Source organism: Diceros bicornis, chromosome 9, assembly GCF_020826845.1.
Source record: "Diceros bicornis minor isolate mBicDic1 chromosome 9, mDicBic1.mat.cur, whole genome shotgun sequence".
Classification (NCBI taxonomy): domain Eukaryota; kingdom Metazoa; phylum Chordata; class Mammalia; order Perissodactyla; family Rhinocerotidae; genus Diceros; species Diceros bicornis.
The window spans coordinates 76,863,994-76,889,769 of NC_080748.1; the positions used below are offsets into that span (position 1 = coordinate 76,863,994).

The window sequence follows — 25,776 nt, forward strand, 5'->3', positions numbered from 1 at the left end:
TTTAGGCTTGCATGCAATATAAAATTAGTATATGGTGTTTGAGGACCTTGACCTCAATCTTTTTCATTTTTATCCGACCGATCCGAAGAACAGTTTTAATTCAACAGATGGGAAAAGGCTGAGAACTAAAGATCCTAAAAGCCTGACACTAACTATTCAGTGTAGAAAACTAAAATAATTACCCTGAATTAAAATTAGCCTCGTTGGTGGTAAATACTGTTGAGCAAATTGGAAAAAAATTTAGGACTTTTGCTTATTTGCCTTTTTTCTCCTCTAAAAAGCAAGCTATTTAACATTTCCAACAGATTACTGTATTTTTTTTTGCTGCTAAGCACAACTTATTTTTATAGTGAATTACATTTGATTGTCTAAAGGAATATGAAATAACAACCTTAATTTTACTGTTATAGTACTATCTATATATAGTATATCTATATATATATAATCTATCAAATTATTTCAGTTATATTAAAAACATAAGACTTTTTAAAAAAAGAAATATTTCTAAATGATATTGCCATACTGAGCAACTTAATAAAGGCAAACACATTTTTCACGATTTTTTTATTTTCAAGGCACAGAGTCAAGATCATGGAAGAAGCCAAGACCCACCTCCCCGAAAAAGGAACATTCCAACAAAATCCAGCCAAGCTAAAAGACTCATACTCTCTCTGCAAAGATCTTTAGTTAGCTCCATTCTTACAAGTTTTTCGTATTAAATATATGATTATATGTACATCTCTGACTCGTGTATCTTGTATTAGTGGTCAATAAACGCTTCTCAATGAGAATTTATGATGATATCTGGGGAAAGCCGACAATTGGAATCTAGTGACTCTTTAAAAACGTCCTTATGGCCTTTAGTACAATGAAGATGTAAACTGAATTCTCAGATATTGGGATGCCAAGAAATAAAGTCGAGGATAATACAAAGATGGACTGAGCTCAAGATAAAAACCCTGTTACACTGATAGGATCTTAGAGCCAAAATGGACCCTCAAGATAATCTAATCTGATTCTTTATTTTTGAAGATAAGGAAAACGAGGCTAAAAATGATAAGTGATTAGCCCAGAGTCACTCTATTAATTTGCGGCACTAACAGAGGTAGCACTCAGGCATTATGACTCCAAAGCAAGCCCTTTTCCACGTATTGCATCATGTGTTCAGTGAAATCTCGAATCTAATACTTTCCAGGCCTCATCACACAGTAAGCTCTCTTAGCAGCTTCCTTTACTAAGGACAATTACATTAACTTTTTTAGAAGTATGACGTTTAATGCCCAGCACATAGTGGATCCGTTTGAACAAAGGAGCAATTAATTGTTAGATGAATCTTGAACTAGGAAAACTAGGTAAGTTTTTCCACTTACCCTTTGTCCATGTGTGAAACACTTCTCCTTGAGTTAATTTTTCTATAATCTCATTACCCTACAAAGTGTTTTGTTCATGCAAGTACAAAGTATGTTGTTATTGATACTTCAACTCAGCATCGCCAAGGACAATATGATACTTTCCTTGCCAGGGCACCTAAGAGAATATTAGCTTTAACTTATCCTAAAAATGCTTCAGAGAATTTTTCAACACATGATTTAACCTCATAAGTATGCCAGCACTTATCAGTGAGGGCAATTATTTTTTCCCTGTGTTTTTTTTTCTGTTGAATATTTATTAAATCCAAAGGCAAGGAATACAAGTTCCACAGATGATTCGCACAAAAAAAATCAGATTGCTGTATTTTCAACGGAGATGTCACCAGTGTGAAAGTGTGTGTACATCCTAAAGACTCTGCAGCAATAGGGGAAGAGGCAAAACACCTACCAGTATAAAAGAAATTTCACTGGACAGGGATTTCCTCTCCCCAAAGTGACAGGAAAGCTTGTGATTAAGTCCAAGAGATTTATTCTTGGTCCTCGGAGACCAAAAATTCAGGTGTACCTTTCAGCTGTCTTGGGCACAAACCAACTTAATTTGTTTTCATCTACTGCATTAGCTTTCATGAATACTCAGCTATTATGCATTCAGTAAATGCTCTGGAACGTGGAGCTATGGGATTATAACCTGTTGCTGGGAGATAAGCAATGCGGGCAAGAACACTGGGGTTATCCTCTACTCTTTTCAGAATCTCAGAAGAAGAAAAAAAATTCCATTTCCGTACAGCTCAGCCGCCTGAAAGTGCATACTGTGGGATGCTGTGAATTATATTTGAGAGCAAAGCTTTCTATTACAATGTGATTCATGTGTTTATAGCTGTTACATGAACAAACCAGTGAAAGTGCCATGAAATACTTCTATTATAGGCTGAAAATTAATTTGTGTCCTGCATGAAGGGTGCCTTATCAGTGCTGTTGAGATTTTATCCAGAAATTTAAATCCCAATGATAGTTTGTTTGAGATTGTGAATCAAGTCAACTTACTGACTTATATTGTCCACAGGATCTGTGTTCCCTGAAGAACCTGCTTAGCTTATTTATTCAAACAAAGATATCAGTGGTTACCGAAGGTTTGATGTGTTGGGGATTGAGATGAGGAAGACACAGTTTCTTCTCTTAAGACACTTATAATCAAGAGTGGAAGAAAAAGATGAACATGACCAACTTCAAGAAAAGGAAGAATGAAAAAGACGGTGTATAAGAGAAATGTGGTAAAGCTATCAAGGAGCAAGTTAGAAGAACCTCTTGGGTGAGTGAAGAACAGTTTGGGAAAAATGACGGCAGTTGACTTTCATGAGGAAGGCAAGGAGGATTTAAATGGTGGAGAAGGGAGTGATGACCAAAGGCCTAGAGGAAGTTGTTTCTTTTCTCCGAGACACCTGCTCATGTGTTATGCCATATTCCTATCCTGTTGACCTTCCCCCTCACCCCCCATTGGTTTCCACCAGTTCTTTATAAATTAAGAAAACCAATCTTGTATCTGTCACATATGTTTAATGTATTTTTCCTTATCCATTTATGTTATTTTTGCAAACATAAAATTTAAATTTCTATGTGGTCCAATTTGCCATTCTTTTTATTTAAGGTGTTTTTATTTTGCTTAAAAAGACTTCTCCTACTGCAAGATTAGATATAAATGTTCCTATACTTTTATGCAGTAGTTTAACAGTTTCCTTATTTTATTATGTTTAACATGTTGAGCCAGAAATTGCTGTTTAAATCATTTTAAATCTGGAATTTATTGTGGTTTAATAAATGAGACAGGAGTTAATCTTATTTTTCTTCTTAATTGGTGATCCGTTGATTCAACATAGTATAATTGAAAAATCTATCTTCACTAATTTGAAAAGTCCCCTTTATCATATACTGAATACTCATATGCTTTCAGCTCTATTTCTAGACTTTCTATTCTTTTCCATCAATCTATTTCATTTCCAAATTGCCTAATAACTGTACATTTTAATAACTGGTAGGGTTACTAGCCCCTCCTCATAATCTTTTGTTTTTAGAATTCTTTTATTTATTTTTATATGTTAATTTCTCTAGAACATCCTCTTGTTTTATTCATTGAGATTACATAAATCTAAGCAAAATTGATATTGTTCTCAAGTTATCCTCCAATCTCAAAGGCATATCTGTCCATTTATTAAGTCTTTATTCATGATTCTGAACTAAGATTTCTTCTTATATAGTTTCTGCTCATTTCTTGTTAAGCTCCTTATTAATATTACTTTTCAAAATTTTAATCAAGGTGATACACTATGATTAAAACATTACAAAGTAATGAAATGTGATGATGGGTTCATTAATGAATAACAAGCAATAGCCGTAAGTCTAAGCGTCTCAGGCCCACTTCCCAGAGGCCACTGTTTTTAACCGTCTGTGTTTTCACCTCTCGTGGTGCTAGCTCTATCCCCATTCAGTATTTCTTGATTTATCCACTTTAGACATAGAATTCCGCTATGATATATATGTAAGATTTAGTTCAGGCACAACATCACTCCCCACTTTTCTTGACCACTCCCACTTTTGTACATAAATCTCTATAAGTTGTTCCAACAAACTGACAGATAGCTTGCCGTCTCTCTATATAAGATGGAGATCTCAGCACTGCTCCTCATCCCACTCTCTCCCTGCTCTCTCATCTCCATCTTTGGTCATGCGTTCACTCACATCCTCAAGTTCAATCATATTCTCATTTTGTTTTTTAGTCATAATTGGGTCTTCCATGCTTGTCAGTACATAGATAATCAATAGATTGATAGTCAATACGTTGACTATGAAGATATTGTTCCCTGTTGAGCTGGGTAATGCTCTGGGACAATATTGCCTCTTCTAGGGCTCCAATATGACATGTATGGTATTAGAAGGTAAATGTTCAAGGTGAAATGAAGTCCCCTTTCTTACTTTCCACTAATTGCTCAGATTCTTGCCCAATTTACTTCATTTTATTTGAACTATCTCTTTCTTATACAATTTTTAGCATAGTTTAGTTTTGTTTTCACTGAGATTTTGATTTTTTTCACATGTTCCATTGGGAAAGGAAATATATGCTTTCTTCCTTCTACCTCAAAGAGCTTCCTGATTCTCACACATTTTACCTATCATTTAGAATAAATTTCAATCTTACTCTCCTACAGATGTTCTTCTTAGAGCCTTCAGTTATCCAGAAACAATTTGATTCTTACTCTCATACATATTTTTCTTGGAGAGTTCTTACTACTTGTTTTAATTTGGACTAATTACTTTCTAGACCTGCTCCACAGCTGTCAAAACCTTCATTTTTAACTTACTTATCTAGATCTTTTATTCTCTCCAACACAGTTTCAGAAAGTGATCTGAGTCTCAACCCCAGTCATTAGAGTCCTGCGTCAATTTGTCAGCTAGGTTTTCTTCTCTGTTTTGCTGTCTCAGTGTGAGGAGACGGGTTTGCAGGGAGAGAAGTATCAGCTGAGGCTATGTGCAGTTATGCTTGAAATATCAAGCTTCAGATATTTCTCCAATTCAGGTAGATTCTGGAAATCTTTACTGCTGCCAGAGCCAAGCAGTTCCAGGTGTTCACTTCCTCCAATTGACCGTCTTCCCTCCAGCCATCACTCTCCCTCCACTGACGCCAGGTGAGGGCAAGGACAGATTGATTCTGTTGGTGTTGGTCCTCTGTGTGGGGGGAGAGGACAACTCCTGGGGCTCTCCTCTCACCTTGCCCCCGGGCCTCCTGTTCCCCCATGGCTTCTCTTTTCTTTTTTTCTCTTCATATTTTCATTATGCTAAATTTTTGTTTATTGTGGGAGATAATTAGTTTTCAGAAATTATGATTATTTTGCTTTCATGCTCAAGCTTTCTTTCCAGCTGGGAAAAATAAAAATGGTGAGATCGAGCAGTTTATCTTGCCTCCGGTAAAATGGGCTGGAACAAGTGACTCCTACATTTGAAGGGTTCTCCTGGTCTTTTTCCAGGCCTCTGCATACCCCTACAGTCCCATGCTCCTCAAATTGAGAGATATGAGTACATTTAGAATTTGCTTTCCAATTTAATTTCTTCTCGACTTATTCTGGAAAACGGGCCAAGGTGTGAGCCTAGAGTGTTCTCATTCTTTCTTCTTTCTCTCCTGCCCTCTTCTTCCCTTCCTCTCTCCCTCCCTCCTTCCCTCTCTCTTTCCTAGTAGCAGCTATTCAAAGATAATGGCATGAAACTGTGGCCCTGCCTTGTGTGGTTATTGCTGGTGTAATTTTTTCAGGCTTATAATTAATTGTTTTATTCATTTTCTTAGGTTTTAGGGACAAGAGTGTCTGTGATTTTGTTATTTTATCCCTCAAGTCCAAACCTACAGATGCAAATAGGGGTAAACAGCTTTGTTTACAGTGCTTTTTCTTTTTTGTTTCTAATGACACGATCACACATTAAACATCACTATACAGGTCAATCCCTGTTCATACTGCAGGTGCCTGGCTGCAGCTAATTGAATCAGGGCTATGCCGTAAACCTGAGAATGGGCCAGTTGCATAAGAGGTGATCTGGAACAAGCAACTCTGCCCCACCAGGAAGAACTAGATCAATCAAAAACATCTCTAATGAATTTCAGATGGAAGCTACAGAGAAAAATCACATTGTTAGCAATAGCATCTGAAGGTGAATGAATGAATAGAGATTGGTATGCAGCTGAGTAGGAGCAATGGAGGAGTCATTACAAAGTCAGGGTTATGAGCACATTGATATTCCAAGGAAGCAAAATCTCTGAATGAACAGAGTTAGGTAGGAAAAAAATACACTGAATAAAGAGACTGCAGTGATGTTCACAGAATGGAGAAGAAAGGTTTTGCAAATCATTAGCTCAGTGAGTAGTACCTCCTTTTAATCGGAGTGTATCATACTCCTTGGGAATGTGGGAGTAAAACAAAGGGTGAGAACCAGAGCAGAGAGTGAAAGCCACAAGACAAGAGTGTGAGGAAGTGAGCTGTTATGGGAGAAAACACATCTAAGAGCAGGGAACAAGAGTCTTGGAGTCACTGGATGGGCCTGAGCACTGCAGTATAGAGCCACAAAATTCACTACCAGCCCTTCTCAGGCTCTGTGGCTGGTTTCTCCTCTATTTCCTAATCTCTAAATGTTGCCGAGCTTCAGGGTTCGGTCCTTAGATCTCTTTCTTGGCTCTCAACATTCACTAACTAGTCAGTCTCATCCATTCTAATGCCTTTCAATACCATCTATATACTGATGGTGCCCACATTTGTATGTCTAGAATCAACTCCACATCTCCACTTGGATGTCTAACTGGAATCTCAAGCATTACATGTCCCAAATCAAACTCTTCATGCCCCACTCCTCAAACCTGTTCTTCCTGCACTCCTGCCCATCTCAGAAAATGACTAATCCATTCTTCAAATTATTCAGGCCAATGACCTCACAGACATCTTTGGTCCTTCTTGTTCCCTCACATCCCACACCCCATCTGTCAGGATCTTCTGCTAAATCCAACCTTGGTTCTTGGTCTCAGTTCCACACTTATCCTCAATATTGCTTGATATTACTAATAAGACAGTGAATAGTTTCACCCTAAGTGGCCCTACATTTTGCTGTACTTTCTGATCAAAAACTGGGATTGGGAGACTTGATAAAAATAAGAACACAAAGAGGGAAGAAAGGGGAATAAACAAGTATTTTCATAGCTTCTCTTTTGTTCTAATTAACACCCCTTGAAAAATGGATCACAGGAGGGATGAACAATGTTCCCTAGACCATGCTTCCATCAGGGCTGCTGAGGGCCCAGGCCATAGCTTTGGTGGCAGAGGCAGGTTCATCAATGACAGGAAATCCTTTTCTCTCTCAAGGCCCCAAGGATCCATTTCTGACCCCAAATCTCTTTCTGATAGACGTTCTCAGAGTTAAGTGAAAGCAAAGCAAGGGTATTCTCTTATGCTGAAATAAACAGGCTGCAAGTGTTTATCCAGACCTTGCAAAGTAGTTCTTAATTTTTTAAAAAAAATCATGGATGCCCTTTGATAACTTGATGACTCAATGCATGTTTTGGGTTTTTAGTATGTGTGGATATCAATTTAGGTTAAAAAAATTAAATATTAAAACAAAGTAGGATGGGTAAACACCTTTGGTTTTGGTTGATATACAGGGAACAGGATATATAGTTTGATCCCATTTGTAATATACTTATCTAGATATATTTTTGTGTGCATAAAAATGCTTGAAAGCCTATACAATAAACTTGGAACTCTGAGGACTGGAATGGGAAGGAACTAGAGAAGGGGGTAAATACTCTCTTATTGAAATTTTTAAGTTTTACTGAGATATGTTTTACATACCATAAAACTCATCTTTTAAAATATACAATTAAGTGGTTTTTAGTTTATTCACAGAGTTGTGCAACATTACCCCTATCTAATTTAAGAATATTTTTATCATTCCCCTAAAAACTGTGTACTCATCAGCATTCACTCCCCATTCCTCCCTCGAGCTTTTGGCAATCAATAATACACTTTCTATCCCTATGGATTTGCCTATTCTGAACATTTTCTATAAATGGAATCACACAATATGTGGTCAGGGTTCATCCATGTTGTAGCATGTATCAGCTCTTCATTCCCTTTTATTGCCAAATAATATTTCATTATATGGATGTGCCACATTTTAGCTATTCATCAGTTGATGGATATTTGGGTTGTTTCCACTTTGGGCTACTATGAATATTCATGTACAGGTTTTTGTGTGGACATAACGTTTTCGTAAATTACTTTTTACTTAATGTTTTTTACTGTTTGTATTAAAATACACGGAAAAACATGTATTTCTGTAACTTTTAAAAATATACACGTTAAAAATTTTTAAAATGTGGTGAAGAATACAACTGACATCATCGACATACAACTTTCATTTTACAATATAATTTGCATCTATTTTATCTATGTTTAGCTGGTTTCAAGAACATTTTCTCTGCAAAAGATTTGCTTTCAAAATGAAATCCACTTGACAACTTATATAGCAGCTCAACCTTCTTATGGAGAGTGTCCCCGCTGTGTCTTACTACCAATAGCCTCCAAACAGAAGACTTGCCTTGACAGTGCTCACTGAGTGCAAAGTAACACCGCCTTCGGTTTTAAATGCCTTAATTATTCACCTGCTCAATCTCCTTGTTTCTTTTTTTCCCACTCAAACAACAATAATAGGTAGAGGAATTTTATCTTCTGAAAAACCCACTCATCTCATGATCCTTTAAAATTTTGTTGTATCGCTCCTTATATCTAAAACTTACTCAACTATTCAAAGCTTTAACAATATTTAAAATGACACCAATATATAGTAAATATTGGACCTACCTAATGTTGGAGTCAAATTTCTAAAAAGTACACTGCTTGGCAAAATCATGACTACAAGATCAAGGTGTTATGGAGAATTAGGGGTAGGGAAAAACCAATAAAAATGGCATTAAATGTACTTAAAAACTTACAATAAATAAAAGCTCTAAGAGCTACCACTTACTGTGGCTAAACTAAGTTGTCCATGAATACAAATACTGTAGATCTGAAACCTGGAGTAAAAACAGTACTGCAATGTCAAAGCCATCAGCAGTAGCCATTTCTTTACTTAAAATGCCTCTTTATCTGGTGAAATGGAATTCCATGGTCCATCAGTTCAATTACATTCTTCCCAGTTCTCCAAACTCCATCTCTCTGTCTTTTTTGCCAAATTCTCAGGAAAAATGCCAACTCCTAGGTGAATCTAACTGTTCATGGCTGCACCCACCTATCCAGCTGCACTGCGGAGAAGGTTATACCACAGGGAAGCAGGCCCCCTTCCACCACATCCTCCAAAGGGGCCTCAACACTGCCCAGCAAACCTCTTTGCTGTTTTTGGTAAATGTATTATCAGCCATAAGCTTTTCAAAACTTCTTTTCATCTGATCTAACTTCGGCCACCTCATCTCTGCCCACACTCTAGAGAGATGGCCTTCCTAGAAGGGATGCTGAAGGAGTGCAGTTTAACATAGAGGTTGAATGGGCTGAGTATAAAGACCAGCAGAGCAGTGAGGCAAAGAACCAAGCGCTCAGCCCTGCAGTCACAGGCCCCGAGTCTGGGATTAAATGGCTGACTGGTTTAGCGGCTCTGGGTAAAACACCTAGCCATCGCGAAACCAATCTTCCTCAAATCTGTGATCCTATTATCACTCTCGGAAGACTGTTTGAGAATCAAAATAAAGTATGTGTGAGTACTTTATAAACATTAAACTGCTATACAAATATTTTTAATAATAATAAAAAAAATGTCCCAAGGAAAAACAATTTCAACTACACTAGTTAAAATTTCAGAATTCTTGTGTATTTTTTATGACTTAAAACTTTTTATGTTGTATACAATGTGATTCCATTTTTATAAAGGTCAAAATTAAACTACATTTTTAAAAAGCTATTTCCTTTAGATACATGATTTTGAAAGTATGACAGTGTTTTTGATGGCATCATTGTTTCATCTTTGAACCAATGATTCCTAAGGAATCTTCCAGCTATTAAGTGTCTACTATTCTAAGATCTACTAATTGGTACTGGTAGTCAATTGGAAAACTTTGTTTTTATACAAGATACTTTCCAGTTCATTTTCTCAGACTATATCTTACCTATAAAAATTATAGGAAAAGGCTACAGTAAATATTTTGTTACTAATAGATACTATAAATTGCCTTTTGGTGCTGTCAATTCATCAGAGTATTTATTGAATAAAGAGTAAAAATTGTGGCATTAGCAAGTGGACTGAAAATAGGGAGCTAAGTAAACTAGGGGCTGTGCTGTCTTAAGTCATTACATATGCTGGAATCTTAAAACACAATGGAATGCTGACTGAATTTTGTTGCAGGGCCTTGTTCTGGAGAGTTTAGTTATTAGTGACTTTTAAATGAAAAAGGTTTTGGAGCCATGTACATCTCTATATATGAACTCTTTTGGAATTTAAGATCTCTTGAAATCAGTTACCTTTGTTGTTAATAGAAGTGAAATATTTAAAATATTAATCTCTGTAGAATGATTACTCTATGCCTTATTCCTTGTGATTTAGAAAGAAATAAAGTTGAAACTGATGGTTTCAATTAATTCTGTGACTGCCCTTTATGTTGGCAAGAAAGACCAAGCAGTTCTTTGCTTTTGTTTTTTTTCGAAATGAACCCACATTATTTATTTTGCTTTTAAAATTCCTAAAATATACTTGTTGCCAAGCATTCCATTTAAATGAATAAAAAGAGAGAGAGAGGAAAAAGCCTGTTTATTGGTCAAATTTTAGACTACTACGGGAAAGTCTCACTGAAGCAAGACTAATGTAATTGGCCTTAAATGTCAAAATGAGCTTGAACATAATTAGAAGCAAAGCAGACATCAGCACGTGATGACTATTCCAGCAGCAAATTACTTTAAGTACAGTCTACACTTAAATATAATTTCAAGAGTAAAAGAAAAGATGGCACAAGCTCATTTGCAAAAACCAGTGAATCTTTTTCTAGTTATGAAAGTGTACGTAGGTGTATCCAATCATCTCTTTTCTTTTAAACGGCCATGCTTGGGTTCACTTTTACGTATAACATCATAAATGACAAGTAGACAAAATCATGGATGTCCACAGTCTACTAAGATTTTTTTCAGGGTAAGTTTAAATGACATGAGAAGAGATGTTGAGCCATGACTAGCTTTTATAAAGTGATTTAGAGCTCCCAAAGCAGTTAATTGTCCATTATTTACAGTAATTTAGGCAATAACCCTGTGAATTAGTTACTGTATATATTGTAGCCCCTATTGCAGATGGGGAACTGAAGTGCAGAGGCCTTAAATGATTAACCTAGGCCTGCAGGTAGCAAATGGTGTTGCCGGGTCTCTACGCTGGGATCTGTTGACTTCAAATTCCTGCTGTCCTTCTGGATATTACAGATACAAGACATCTTAAGATGTCATAATTGCTTATCTCCTTTAATTATTCTAAATTACTAAAACAAACAATATATATGCCTAGTGTAAGTAATATTTAAAAACTTTACCTCCTTTGTCCAGAACAGTACAGGGTACATATCTGAAACTCCACATTATACTCGACTGATTAATGAAAATAGGTATCTCCAGTATTTTTTCTTTGCTAAAATAAGCTCTACTCATTAACATTTTTCCATACGAAAAGGACATAACCTTTTCATTTTCATGAGAATCTAAAATTACAGACTGTATTTTAATAATAAAAATATTTTATTAATTAAAGACTTAAATGTTAAAGTTCCTATATTAGAAACGTTTATCCTAAGGAAAAAATATCAAGATGAACTGAATGAACTTATATTTTTCCCCTAACAATCTTTCTTGCAGAGCATGATATTTTTAGTTGAAAGGTATACTTCCCACCGATTATATTAAAATAATTTTGAAATGCAACCATCTAGGTGACAGAACAAACAGCTGTGAAAATGAGACCTGGAGATTTATGCAAATAGGAGACTTCTGAATTAATTTTCTTCATAGAACAGACTGTCAAGTTTCTTGCAGTATTTATTCTCTATTTCTTAATTAGCAATTTTGCTAATGTCAGTCATATTAAATTTTCATGACGTGTTTCATTGGTAAACGTGCTAAAAAATTGCAGATGAAAGTTGGTATTTTACTTTTGGTGCAATAAAGATTTAGAACATATACAAAATAGACAGTGCTCCTAAAAACACAGACCTATGTCCTATTGTTAAATAAACTGAGGATTTATTAAGACAACTTTCATAACTAAAATACCAGAGTCTACACGGGAAATTTCGTGGTGTTTTCTTACTATCCATTTGTATAATCATGCTCAAGAACAAGGTGCTTCTATTTGGCTTCAAATAGAAAGAAGCTTTGGTCAAGAGATGCTTATACCTTTGTATATCAACAAAAACTACACTTTAGAAATGGAATCTGTCTATTGTTTGTTCTCTTTTAATCAGCTTGATTTCTCATCTCTCTTTACTAAGTTCACAAAGAACTTTACTGCAAATTATAGTCTGCTCTTTTCTGTTACAAACGTAAACTTCAAAGCTTTGATTCTATTTTGATAGTGTTTATTTAGTACCCCAATACCTTGTAAGTAAATTTGATAGTTGTTTACAAATAAATATTTGATTGGAATGATTTGACTTTAATAAAGCTGATTTTACAAGTCATAAACTAAAATTAGTCTCACTATACAACTGTATATCTCTGCTAAGAGCATATATATATACACACACATAGAGAGATAGATAATATACTACCAGTTTTTTCTTAGACATAGATATGTATTTGAAACAAAATTGAATTCAGCTAAAAATATAGTTTTTATTATGCTTTTTGCTTAATATTTTATCATCACCCTTTATGTCACACATGATTTACCACATTAATTAGTCTGTAAAAATATAGTTTTGATAACTGTATAATATGCCGCCACATTTAACATTCATTTAGACATTCCATTATGGTTGGACATTAAAGTTGTTTCAAAATTTTCACAATGGTAAGTAAAAAGAGCATTTTTTGAAGATCAATCTTTGTGTGCATCTCTGGTTATTTTCTTGAGGTAGATTTCTAGAAATGCAATTACTAGATCAAAGAGTAAAATGGTTTTTAGTGTCCTGATATATAATGAAAAACTGATTCCCAGAAAAGTTACACGAATGTTCACTGCTGTGTGCAATATCAGGGAGCTTTCTGCCAGCAACGCATGATCATTAACCAAAACCAAAACCAATGGACACACCTTGTCTATTTGACATTTTCTTACTGACACGCATCATAAATTAAGGTTTTATCTGCATATTTTCCTTTGTTTTTAAAAATAATTTTTTGGTGGTTATTTTTGACTTGTTTGAAAATTCAAATTTATCCTTCTTTTAGGTCTAGAAATTTCTTGACCATCCAAAACGTACGACGATAGTTTCTTTTTGCTTTACACATTTTCAAACTTCAAATATCCTTGCTCTAGTTCATCAGGAAGGTATTTTGATACATAGTACGAGGGGGCTCTGGTATCCTTGACATTACTTGTTTAATAATAATTACTCTTTTAATCATTCACTGTAATACTTTGTCAAGTTTTTTTATTGGATATACAGGTTTACCCATTCATCTGTATATTAACCCTAAATCATACTCTTAATTATTGTAGCCTTATACACTTTCTTGTTGGGTCTCACCAATTTTTGATGATGCTCCTCACTGCTTCTTTTTTATAACATCTATAACGTAGGGAAAATACCTCCTTAATAGAGTTTGTTTTGAGGATTACATTAGACATATGTGGATATCTGTGCATGTATATCTGCACCTCTTTCTCTCTCTATATCTATGAAAAGTTCTTGTTACAGGGCCTCGCAGGTAAAAAGTACATACACAGTAATTATTACTATTAATAATTATCACCTCTGGGAAAATGTCTTTTAGACTTAAGAATAATTATGCTCCTCTAGGAACTAGTTTATTTTTACCGCATAATCATTGTAGAATTTATATGAACACATTTATCTAAGTGCCTATTTGCCAGAAAAACTAGAGTCACACTTGTGCCTGAAATCCAGGAAACATGGGTGTCCTCATAGTGAGCTTCTGTGGTTTGGGTCTTGTTTTTGCTTCCATTGTAATTTTGATTTTATTTTCCCTTTAGAATAATTCTTTTAAATTTTGTTTAAATTTATTTGACCAGGCTATAATCCTTGTTGGACATATTATATTCTTTTTGGATTAAGGCAAAATAAAATAAGCATTTCTTTTCATATATTGTTGAATTGGTAGCAACTTTAAGACTCCCTGAATCATTTTTATTTGGTGAATGATACAGAAATACATTCTTCCTCACACTCCAAGATGGTATCCCCTTTCCTTTATTTTCCATACTGCTTCATAATCCCCCTAATGGTTTTACTTCCTCTTTTCACTTAACCTGAAATGACGTGGCTTATCCCAAGAGACAGGAAATGTGACATTTGTCAACATCATTAGCGGAATTCTCTTTTTGGTCATTCATATTGCTATGCATACTTATGTCAAATTTCTAGAGTTTTTCTTACAGAAATATATTGAGTCCATTTCTGTTGGATTGAGGTGGGACTTTTGCCCTTTGCCCCTGCCTTTTTTCTGTGATTCTCAACTGGAATGATGGCATACAGAAATCTAAAATAACAACAAAAACAACCGAAGCAATACTAAGACCTAAGCCTCAACTATCTACCAGGTTCTTTCCATACCCAGTTCCCACCTGGACTGTTTTTTCCCTTTTTGCCTTGCACAGTACAAGATCATAGGATACAACCTATTTGCTTCCATTTGCCTAGGACAGCTCCCATCGTGCCCTCCCCACCCCGGGCGGCACACATGTACTCAGCTCCATGCAGGCTCAGTCCTGTGCACACATGGACTTTATCCTATCTTTTTTCCTGGAAACTAAAGTTTTAAAATTGATTTATAGAGAAGATGTTTGAGAAGGCTGGAGAGAGTCTTCTGCAGAGGTAGGCAGCTCAGTCTTGTGGTTCCTTAAGACCCTGAGTGTTATATCCAAGGCGTGGGCAGTGGGGAAAGAATGAATCCATATATCAGTCATCAAATGGTCTCATGTTTAGTGCCATATATGGAATAGTTAATGACAAGCTATTTCAGATTTTGGCAATAATTTGGCTGTTGGTATTATTTCTCTGTAATATAATTTTTTATTTTTTGCGTTTCTGTGGAAAGTTGCAAAGGATTGACTAAAAAGAATATTCTAAACTGGAATTGGGGCCTATTTTTAAACTTTCAATGCAGTACAGAAAACTGAGTACTTACTGCTCAGTTAATGCCCCAATCATTTACTGAGGGGCCTTTGTATGTTGGGCTATGTGATTATTGCTAGGAATTCAGCATGTCATGCTAAGAAGTTGGATTTCCATGCCATTTAAGAACAACACTAGCTGTTATTACTTGTTAGCTGCCTGTTACATAGCAGACACAGTGTTAACTAGTTTGCATATATTATATCCTTTAACCCTTCTAATAATCCTCTAAAATATGTACCATTATTCTGTTTTTATTGATGGGGAATTGTAGGTAGCCATGGGAGAGTAGCTGAAATGTCCAACTATAGATTGTATTTTTTATAGGCAAGACTCAACAAAATATTTAATAATATAGTCACCTTTTCATCAGCAAAAATATGCCGACAGAAGCTCATCTTAACTGAATGAGATAAATATTCCTCATTAATGGCTCTCCTTTAATTTTGAAGTTGGTGCAATGGAGTAGATTGATTATTAAAATAATATTAATGTAATATGGCAATTAGTAGAAAAACTGCAAATAAGATGATTGGAAGAAAACTATCAAAATATGAAGTGCAAAAAAGAAGCACATACAATGACGGATTCCAAAAGCGTACAAGTCTGGGATTAGGGTTAGGGATATAACGATGCTTTATTCAAGGAACGTAATAATTCCAACAATCGCAGTTCAGTGGACTAATGATATCAACACACAACGGGAGAAGATGGCCATCTCTGTGTGATTCATGCTGCATCAAAATCATCCTCTAAAAGGAAGTGCACAGGATATTATTTTATCACTATGCCACAAAAATAAATTCAAATAGAAGCAAAAAAACCTTTGATGTTATAGCGGAAAGGAAATAAAGTTAATTTTACAATTTTTTTGTGGGGGAGATGGTTACATTAAGCCATATCATTGTGTTACTTTAAAATTTAAACCAAATTGCTAGTTTCTATCACAGAGCCATGTGCAGGCACGAATGACTATTTGGCCTAAAGCCTCAGACGGGATCGACTTTATGAGACTGTGGAAGATTTGACACAGTAATGGCCACACAGAAAAAAATAAAACATTACCTCCTCTCCTGCCCTGAAGATGCTGGAAATTCCTCAAATGATCATAAATTTTTGTGTTTGGTCAATAAAAATGAATTTTGTTCAAAGAAAATATCTCCTCAGAGAAATAACATTTCTTCCAGTGTAACATTCCTCAAAATAGCTCTTTCACTATTCTCCAGGAAAAAAGTAAGAAAGAAAGAGTAAGAATCTTCAGTGGTTCCCCTGTGTCACAATCCCACTCGTGGAAGACACTCCCGGGTCAGGCTCCCGACCACCACTGCAACTCCTTCCTCACACGTCCCTCCACGCCCTGCCATTCTCCATGCCTCTGTTACACTCATTCCCTTTTCCTTATGTGGGGTACTCTCATCTAGTGCCGGTACCCAAATCCTTACCTGCTGAAATCACATGCTCCCCTAAAGCCAACTCTTCATCAAGTTTTGTAGACCACCTTCCCTGGAAGCAATCTCTTCCTTTGCTTAAAAAGAGATGATATTTGGAAGCACAGTGCTTACAGCATAGTAGGTTCCTAGAATTTTTAAATATTCTCCAGGACATCTTTGATAGCACTTTAGAACTGAGTGTACCTATTGTAGCATATTTCACCTCTGGCTTATTTTAGTTCTCTCTTATGTTCTGCTATGGGACAAGATGAGTTCGTCCTTACATTCTTGACGATGCTCTATGTTAAAGTCAGTATGTTTGTTTATGTCTGTATGCCTCAAAGCTCCATCACACAGAGAATGTTGTCTGAATTACAAACAACAACAAAATAGGACACGATTTATTTAGTCTCCATCGTGAATGGATATGTCCATTGTGGAAAATGGTTTTCAATGGTGTAGCAGATTAGGAGAGCGTAAACATGAGGATATGAGAATCAAAGAGGAGACAATATCCACAATGCAAACAAATGCAAAGAAATGTGGGGCTGCAGATGTTGGGATGGCCTGGCCTCAGGTTGTGCCTATAGAAAAAAAATAAATCTATCCATCTGAAAGAGAGTTAACAGAGTGTTTTCTTTTCCTTCTAAAAAATTTACTAGTGAACCTCAGTGTCTGATCATATAGGGAAAAAATGATTAAAAAACCCCAGGAAATTCTGGATAAAATGCAAAAAACACTCTTTTAAAGACCTATTTAAGATTTCAAGAAAATAATAAACACTCCAGGACCAAAAACTAATAGGCTGCTTGAGTCAGGAAAAGACAACTTCGCAGGGGATTTATGATCTCTGCTGGACTTTGGTTTCTAATGTTGTGTCAGGCACAAGGGGCAAAGTCATGGACCCTTTAAAGATGGAGATTGCTAACTGAGATGCCTGAGTAAAGCTGAATATTTACTGGGCTTCACTGGAGGTTGACGAGAAAACAAGTTTAATGGCAAAAGGAGATGAAAAAGGAGCTTGTGAGACTCGGCCTAGGCACACACATACGGAATCACATTACAACAGCTGGCACTGCAGAACCGTGGGGAATGGAAGCCTAGTTAATACATGGGACTGCGACAGTGGGTTATCCAAACGGAAATAAAATAAAATTGTTCCCTATCTCACAGCAGCCACAAAAATCAATTTCAGGTTAAATGAAGAGCTAAATGTTTAAAACAAAACACAAAACTCAGCCTGACAAGACTGAGTGTTGCTGAGTCGTGAAGTAGAGAACATTCTCCTACACTGCTGATAACAGATAAATTAGTAAACGTACATTGGAATGAAAGTTTATGAATATCTATTGAAGTTGAAGCTATCTTTATTCTAACACACAGCAATTCCATTCCTAGATACACACTCTAAAACACTTTTCACACATGCAGAATTTCATATTTGCACAAGTTAATATGCAATGTTCAGAGCGGCACTATTTGGAGTCGCAAAAAATTAGAAACAAACATCCAAAACCTGGATGCATTAGTTTTCTATTTCTGTGTAACAAATTATGGCAAATTTAGCACCTTAAAACAACACTCATTTATTATCTCACAGTTTCTTTAGGTGACAAGTTTGGGCACAGTATAACTGGGTTCTCTGCTCAGGGTCTCAGAGCTTGAAATCAAGGTGTGGGCTGGGCAGTGGTCTCATCTGGAGCTTGGAGTTTTCTTCCACCCTCATTCAGATTTGGTTCCTGTAGCTGTAGGACTGAGGGTCCTGCTTTCTTGATGGTGGTCCTCTCGGGGCCACTCACAGCCCCTAGAGGCCACCCTCAGGACCTAGCAACACGACAGCTTACTTCTTCAAAGCCAACAGGGGACTCTTGCTTTGAATCTCTCTCTTCAGGAAAAGCCCAGTCCCTTGATTAGCTCAGGCCCACCCAAGATAATCTCCTTTTTAAGTGACTCCAAATTAAGTGATTAGCAATCTATTCACAGGAGTGAAAAGCCATCATATTCACAAGTCCTGCCCAACCCAAGGGGAAAGGATTATGCAGTGGATCAGATATCTTGGGGGCCCATCTTAGAATTCATCTACCACACAGGAGAATTGGAAAATAAATTATGCAGTGTGTATATGAATAGTGAATTTTATATATATATATATATATATATATATATATAAATAATGCAATATATAGTTGCATATTATACTGCAAGGAAAATAAATGAAATACATGTACATGTACTCATATGGGAAAGCCTCAGAAAATACTGCTGAGCAAAAAAAGCAATTAGCAGAAGAAATAGTGTAGTATGAGACCAAGATAAGGCAGGTTTAAATTATGCAAAAAGACATGTGATTTTCAGTTGAATACAGAAGAACACATTTTATTATTCTTTATATCCCTTTGCATGTTTGAAATGTTTTGTGATAAAATTAAAAATATACGAAACACAAAACAATAAAACAAAAACTAATACAGATTTCAGCAATATTAATTGAACTAATTATAGTTTTGAAGATAAAATAAACCTTGAATTTATTTTAAAAAATGTAGTCAAACTCTAAAGAGCAAGTTGTTTCCTCAAATTTCTCAGTAACTCAGTACAACTAAAAGCATGATTAGTCATTTTTGTGGTGAGAGGAAACATGGAAATCAATTTGTAATTGTTTTATAGCATTTACTGCTTATATTGTATAACTGCTTTGGACATGATTTTATAAGTGAAAATTCAATAGAGCAAATAATTAGCACTTAGAGAACACAAATTAAGAAATCCTGTATCAAATAAATAATATTAAAATTCAAGTACTTTGGGTTATGGAGGGCAGTATATTATTTACAAATAAAAACCACCCCCATTTGTAGAACTGCCAAACAAATGAAGCCTGTTTATTAGTATTTTAGTGCGAAATTACAAGGAATAAAGATATTGAGCTGGGGAAGGACGGACAGTTAATTGCATGTGTTTTAGTAACTTAAAGGCCAGTTGCTTTATACAGTAGGTAGAGGGAAAAGCTGAACAGAGCCGTGGTGAAGCGGCCCCCACGAGCTTTCATCAGGCCTCTATGGGAAACGTGCAACTTGTATTTGACTGTTACAGAAAGACTGGTGGCTCCTGCCTATGCCAACCAGCCTTACGGCCTGTGGGGGCTGTTCCATCAGGAAAAGTTAATAGAATTGCTCTCCTTATAATGCAACACATTAGTCCCAACAAAACAGGAGCCGCGGGACACTGCCTCACAGCAGGACTTGATCTTCTCCTTATTTCTACTTAGCAGTGTGTCTGTTGGGTCCAAATTAGAAGAGAAAGTTATTGACTTGAGATGACAAAGTTGTTTTATTAAATTCTATCAATATATCACTTTTTTTTTTTTTTCCTATTGAAAAGATTTCAAGCTCCCTCCCCCATCTCATGGGATTGTCTGCTGAGGCTCTGCTGGCTGTTTCCTCCCTGTCTCTACTTCCTGATGCTACAGATCCCTCCGCGCAGTGTTAAGTGCTTTGGGAGGTGTCAGGAGAGGAGAGCGCAGTGCTCACAACCTCAAGATAGTGTAGTCTAGTAAAGGCAGTAAGAGCCATGCATAAACGCTGATGGTGTGTGACAGAAAGTGACAACTGCCATAAAAAGAGGGGGAGCAGAAATCTAGTACGTGCCAGGCCCTATGCTGCTGCTCTGCAGGTACCATTTGGGCATCTTGGGAGGGAGCTGGAGTCCAGATGCTTCTGGGGAGAGAAATTACACCCCAGCCCTCCTCCTACCACATGTCTATTTACACACTCTGTTTGCGTAGGGCATGAACGAGCTTTTTGGAGACAGAGATGAGAAAACAAATCTTGTTCAGGTTTCAGGTTAGACCATTCTAGTGTCTTTTGTGGTTGTCTCCCCAATATCCATTTCTTCCCCTATGATTAATCTAAGCCAATCATTTTGATTCCAGCCATCTTGCCAATGATTCATTTAGGAATGACCAAGTTATCCAATCCTGCCAATGAGAGATGAGAGCAAGTTTGCTTGGGGAAGGGGGGATGGTACTGGGAAAAGTGTCCTTGTGCCTAATAAGGAGACCTAGGCAGAGATGACCCGCTTCCTCCTCTAGATTTTATCAGGAAGCCTGGAAATGTTGCACCCATTTTGCTAACACGTGAAGACACACACGGAGAAAGCACCTGTATTAGTTTGCTAGGGTTGCTGTAACAAAGTACCAAAAACTGTGTGGCTTAAAACAATGGGAATTTATTATCTCATAGTTTTGGAGGCCAGCAGTCTGAAATCAAGGTTTTGACAGGACCATGCTCCCTCTGAGGCTCTAGTGGAGAATCCTTCCTTGCCTCTTCTAGCTCTGAGTGTTTGCCATCAATACTTGGAGGTCCTTGGCATGTAGATGCCACTCTAATCACATGGCCACCCTCTCCACATGTCTTCACATCACCCTCCCTCTGTGTATGTCTGTGTCTGTATCCAAATCTCCCGTTTTCATCGAATATCAGTCTCATTGGATTAGGGCCCACCCTAATGACCTCATTTTAACTTGATTACCTCTATTTCCAAATAAGGTAACATTTGGGGATATTGGGGGTGAGGACTTCAACACATCTTTTGGGGTACATAATTCAACCCATAACAACAACCGAGGGAATTTCAGTGAAAGACTGAGTCCTGGCTTCCTGAAGTCTACCTAATCTCTTGAATTTTGTGAGAAAAATTTCCTAATTAAGTCACTTGTAGTCAAGTTTTCTGCTATTTGCAGCCACAGCATTCCGACAGAATTACACAGACATTTCAGATGGGATAAGGGTCAGGGCAGTGATGGAGGCTCATGAGGGTCCTGGAGGAGTGGACAACAGTGGAACAAAAAAACTGGTTTGTTGAGCCTGATACGGTGTGGAAGGTTCACAGAAGTTTGCTTTGGTCCAGCATTGTTTTTCATTCTTCATTCAAAAACCTATTCACTGGCAAGGATTGTACTAAGCATGGAGGATTTAATGAGCAAGACAGATACTGTCCCTGCCTTTGAAAGCTGTAGTGGGGGAAATCCTGAAATATGAGCCTGAAGAGGTAACTAGGGCCAGAGATGAAAAGATACTGAAAACCATATTAAAATGTTTGTTATCTGGAGGGAAAGGAGAACCTTGAAGCATTTTAAACAGGAGAGTGCCAGGAGACAATTTACATCTTAGAAGGGTCATTTTTACTGCAAATGGAGAGTGGATTGAAGGGCAGCCAGCTGAGGCAGGGAGACTCACTGGAGAACCTGTGGAATAATGGAAGTGAGAGATCCCTTTAGGATCCGTTTATCTTCTAGCATGTCAGGAGGTACCTGGGGTCTTTCAATGTGGGTGGAGCTCTGTCAGAAGGTCAATGCACTGGGCAATCACTAAGTGTGCTCAGGCTGCTGTTGCCTCTGCTGTCCCTCCAGGATTCTCCTCTTGGAATTTGGATGGGAGACCACCTTCCTGTGTCCACGTCAGGTCCTCCTAAAGGGGTTTCACAGCAGGTTGCTGGGGCGCAAGATACAATCAGGCCAATCAAACCAGTGTTTAATTTTACATCTAGTCCTATTTTCCTAGAGAAGATATGCCACCTGGATGGCTGGGTCAAGACCAGGTTTGAGAAACAGCCACAGAGAAATTATTTCCTGGGCACAAACACTCAGTCCCCTTTGCCACAACAGGCTCCTCCTGCCTCTGCTGGACTCCTCCTTTTTTCCTGGCAGGTCCTCTCCCTGTCTCTCCAGTGCTCCCCCAGTTTACTCTCCTGCATTCCATAGCTCTGTGGATGGTGGTGGAAGCCAGCCTCCAAGATGGCCTGGACCCCAGTAAAGATAATATAAACAAGTGGTGATTTTTACTTTGGGATGCATCATGTGATTTTTCTTACAGACAATTTATTCTCCTAATGTGCTGTGCTTTGGTTAATACTATAATTAACCAAGCTACCTCAACACCTAACCACTGGACAATGAGAAGGGACGGGAGTAAGACCCACAGATAAGTGTCTGAACAGAAGTCTAGCATCGACTGTCACGTGTTTTCACCTGTCTTTCCTGATGATTTCCTGTCAGGCAAGGACCACCAACTGATGGTGCTTTATTTGGGAATGATAATGTCTACTTTCTGTAATATTTTTAACATTTCTTGTAAAATTTGTTATCTTTCAGGGATTTAACTCTTAATTACATTCATGTGCAAGGAAAAATCTACTCCTCCTAGTCATTTCACATGTTTGGACTGTCAACACTGTCAGCTGCAGAATCACTGATTAGGGGCCCCACAGTCACCAGGCTGCTTTCATTAAGATGGTCAAAGTAATCAGACAGAAAGGCACAATTCAGTAATTGGAGATCTGAAAATGTAATGCTACTTGATTATTATTATGGCTGGAAAAATAACACAAATCCCAAGGAGCTAAGTGGGCGGCTCTAAAGCAGTCTTGTCTTTTATACAGATACTAATAGACCAACTGCAAATATATTATATAGAATATAACAGAATTGTTTTTTAATGCTTTCTAAACCCCAGAGTTGGGTTGTTTTTGTATATTATACAATACACACAATGCCATGAGAAAAATACTATTTTTACCTAGATTTTAGATGTGAAAAAATAAGAGCTTGAAGAATAATTTGTCCAGTGTCCTATAGTGGAAAAGTGATGGAGTGGTGACATGAAATCAGGCCTGGGTGACAAGAAGTGTAGACTCTTATCTGCAGTGCTCTTTTGTACAGGCCCACAGCGCTTATTCACAACTTCAATATTCAAAAATTTGGAAATATGCAAACGTGTTTTGTTTTGTTTTTGGTAGTTCCTTCAGGGGCAAAAGTCTGATCTGACCTAAGACTTATTTATTCTCTTTACTTATCCTTTTTTGTGTTAAGGTTGATATTTTGCCACAGAAATATTAATGTGTAGATTACAGGGTGCTGATTCAGATAGCTCTGGAGGGTGATGTCACCCTTATAATATCTGGAATATTCTAAACTCAGAAACCATCTGGCTCAAAGAAGTGTTGGGTAAGGGATATAAAATCCGTGAGGTGAGATTAGAAGAAATGGTAAAAGATGAAAACATGAAATTAAGATAAGACTGTGTACATAAAGAAGGGAACCGAGGATTGTTTACTGTTTAGTACCTGTTTAGTATCCCCCATGCCTAGAACAACGGCTGACCCTCAGGGCCTCCAATACTGTGTGCTGAATTAAACTGGCCTGAGAGATGGACCACGATAATAATGGTCTCAGTGTTACTGTGTGAAAGATGGCGGTCTGCAATTTGTATTTACCCAGTGAGGGGGCAGACTAAGAGAAAGTGGGCTTAATGAGATCACTGTCATCTTGCCTTGCATCCATCCATCCTTGGGGTAAGAGCTGACTCTCCTGTTGAGGAGTCTGGCTCCAGGCCAACAGGCATCCTGTGTGGCCTAACCATAGGCAATGACAAGGTTTTGCGTGGCAGGATCATGGAGGAAGCTGCCCTCCCCACACCAGACTTGGTGCACACCCAGAGCACTGCAGTCTCTGGGGGGAGTTGCAGTCAAGGACTGGGGTCCCCCCAGGCCACCATGCTCATATGCAAAGCTGCATTCCTAGCCTAAGTGACTCTAATTGGACATCTCCCCACTGAGGGGCCTCCACTGCTGAGGCATTTACTTCATTCTGACTCAGTACTTTCCACCCTAGCCCTTCCTTGTCCCTACCCTCCTCCCCTGGGTCCACAGAAGGGCAGGAGCCCTTTGCTGAGGGCTTCTTTGCAATGCAAAGATCCCTCCCTCCCCGCTGTGTCTGCACTGACCCATGAGTCCCTCACCCAGCGCTGCTCAGTGGGGAGAAGGGAACGCTTAGGAGCCGGTGCCTATTTCTGCCTGTTGCTTGCACTGTGACTGTAAGTGAACAAAGGCTCCCTGTGACTTTCCGTTCGGCTTGTTATCCCACATGACCACCTCGACACCTGACAGTCAACACCTGCCTAAGACCAATCTTTGAGCCGGTGCTCTGCACGCTGCCTTCAAGAACCTTTTGCTGTCGTCCTTTTTATCTGGTACATCTTTAACCTCACCCTCTCCTTGGTCTCGCTCGTTGTCATTTAAACACAATCACAGTCACGCTTCCAACCAACTTAAAAGTTCCTCGGGGGGCCGGCCCTGTGGTGTAGTGGTTAAGTTTGGCACGCTCTGCCTCCGTGGCCCAGATTCGTGGGTTCAGATCCTGGGTGCAGACCTACACCACTTGTCAGCCATGCTGTGGTGGCGACCCACATACAAAGTAGAGGAAGACTGGCACTGATATTAGCTCAGGGACAATCTTCCTCGCCAAAAAAAAAAAAAAAAAGTTCCTTGGGCTTACGTCCTTCTATCGTCCCTGACGATTCTTTCTTCTGTAAGTTCTGGAACAAGACATGGCTCACCTCGGACCTTTAGCACATGCCATCCCCACGAACTGGAACACTGTTCTACACTCCATTTGGCTACATCCAACCGTTCTTCAGTAACCTCCAAGAAGCCTTTTGGGACTTTTTCATTCCTGGCGATGGACCTTGCCTCTGGGCTCCCAGACCACCTTGTGCCTGTCTTTATCAAGGCCCCTCATGCTTTATGTTTACTTACTGGTTAGCCCTCCCAGCTGAGAATTCCTTGAGGACTGAGACTTAGCTGTGTTTGTGTCCCAGGATCACCAAGATCACCTGGCTCTTGATGGGCACTCAGCAAATGCTTGGTGATGAGTAACAATTAGCACAAGACATAAAAAAAATAACTCAGGCTGTATTAGTTTGTTATGACTACAGACACCTTTGCCCTCAAAGCTTATTTTTTAAAAAATATATTATATGCTGTTCTTACCCAAGATTATTCTTCCTGTATAACAGGCCTTACTATTTCAGTTTATGGTGAAAATATATACATTCATAGTCTTGGTCATTATTTTTCTATGTTTCTACATCCACACGAGGTTAAATTTCAGGATCCTCTGATTAGGGGCTGTATCTTCTACATGAGTTCTGTTTATGGATTGATTTTTAACTTCCTTTTTAGCCTAAGTGAATTCTAATGAGAATGCTGAGGCATGAACTTGATGATCATCTAAACACATTTCAAATCTGAAGAGTTTATGAATTTTATCATATTGAAAATCCAAATCTTCCTTCTAGAC

At 37.8% G+C, this 25,776-nt stretch overlaps 1 protein-coding gene across 1 annotated transcript in view; it reads right to left on the reverse strand.

Annotated features, from left to right (window-relative positions):
- NALCN (sodium leak channel, non-selective) overlaps window positions 1-25,776 on the reverse strand; it is a 289,313-nt gene that overhangs the window by 124,896 nt on the left and 138,641 nt on the right. The window lies entirely within an intron of this gene.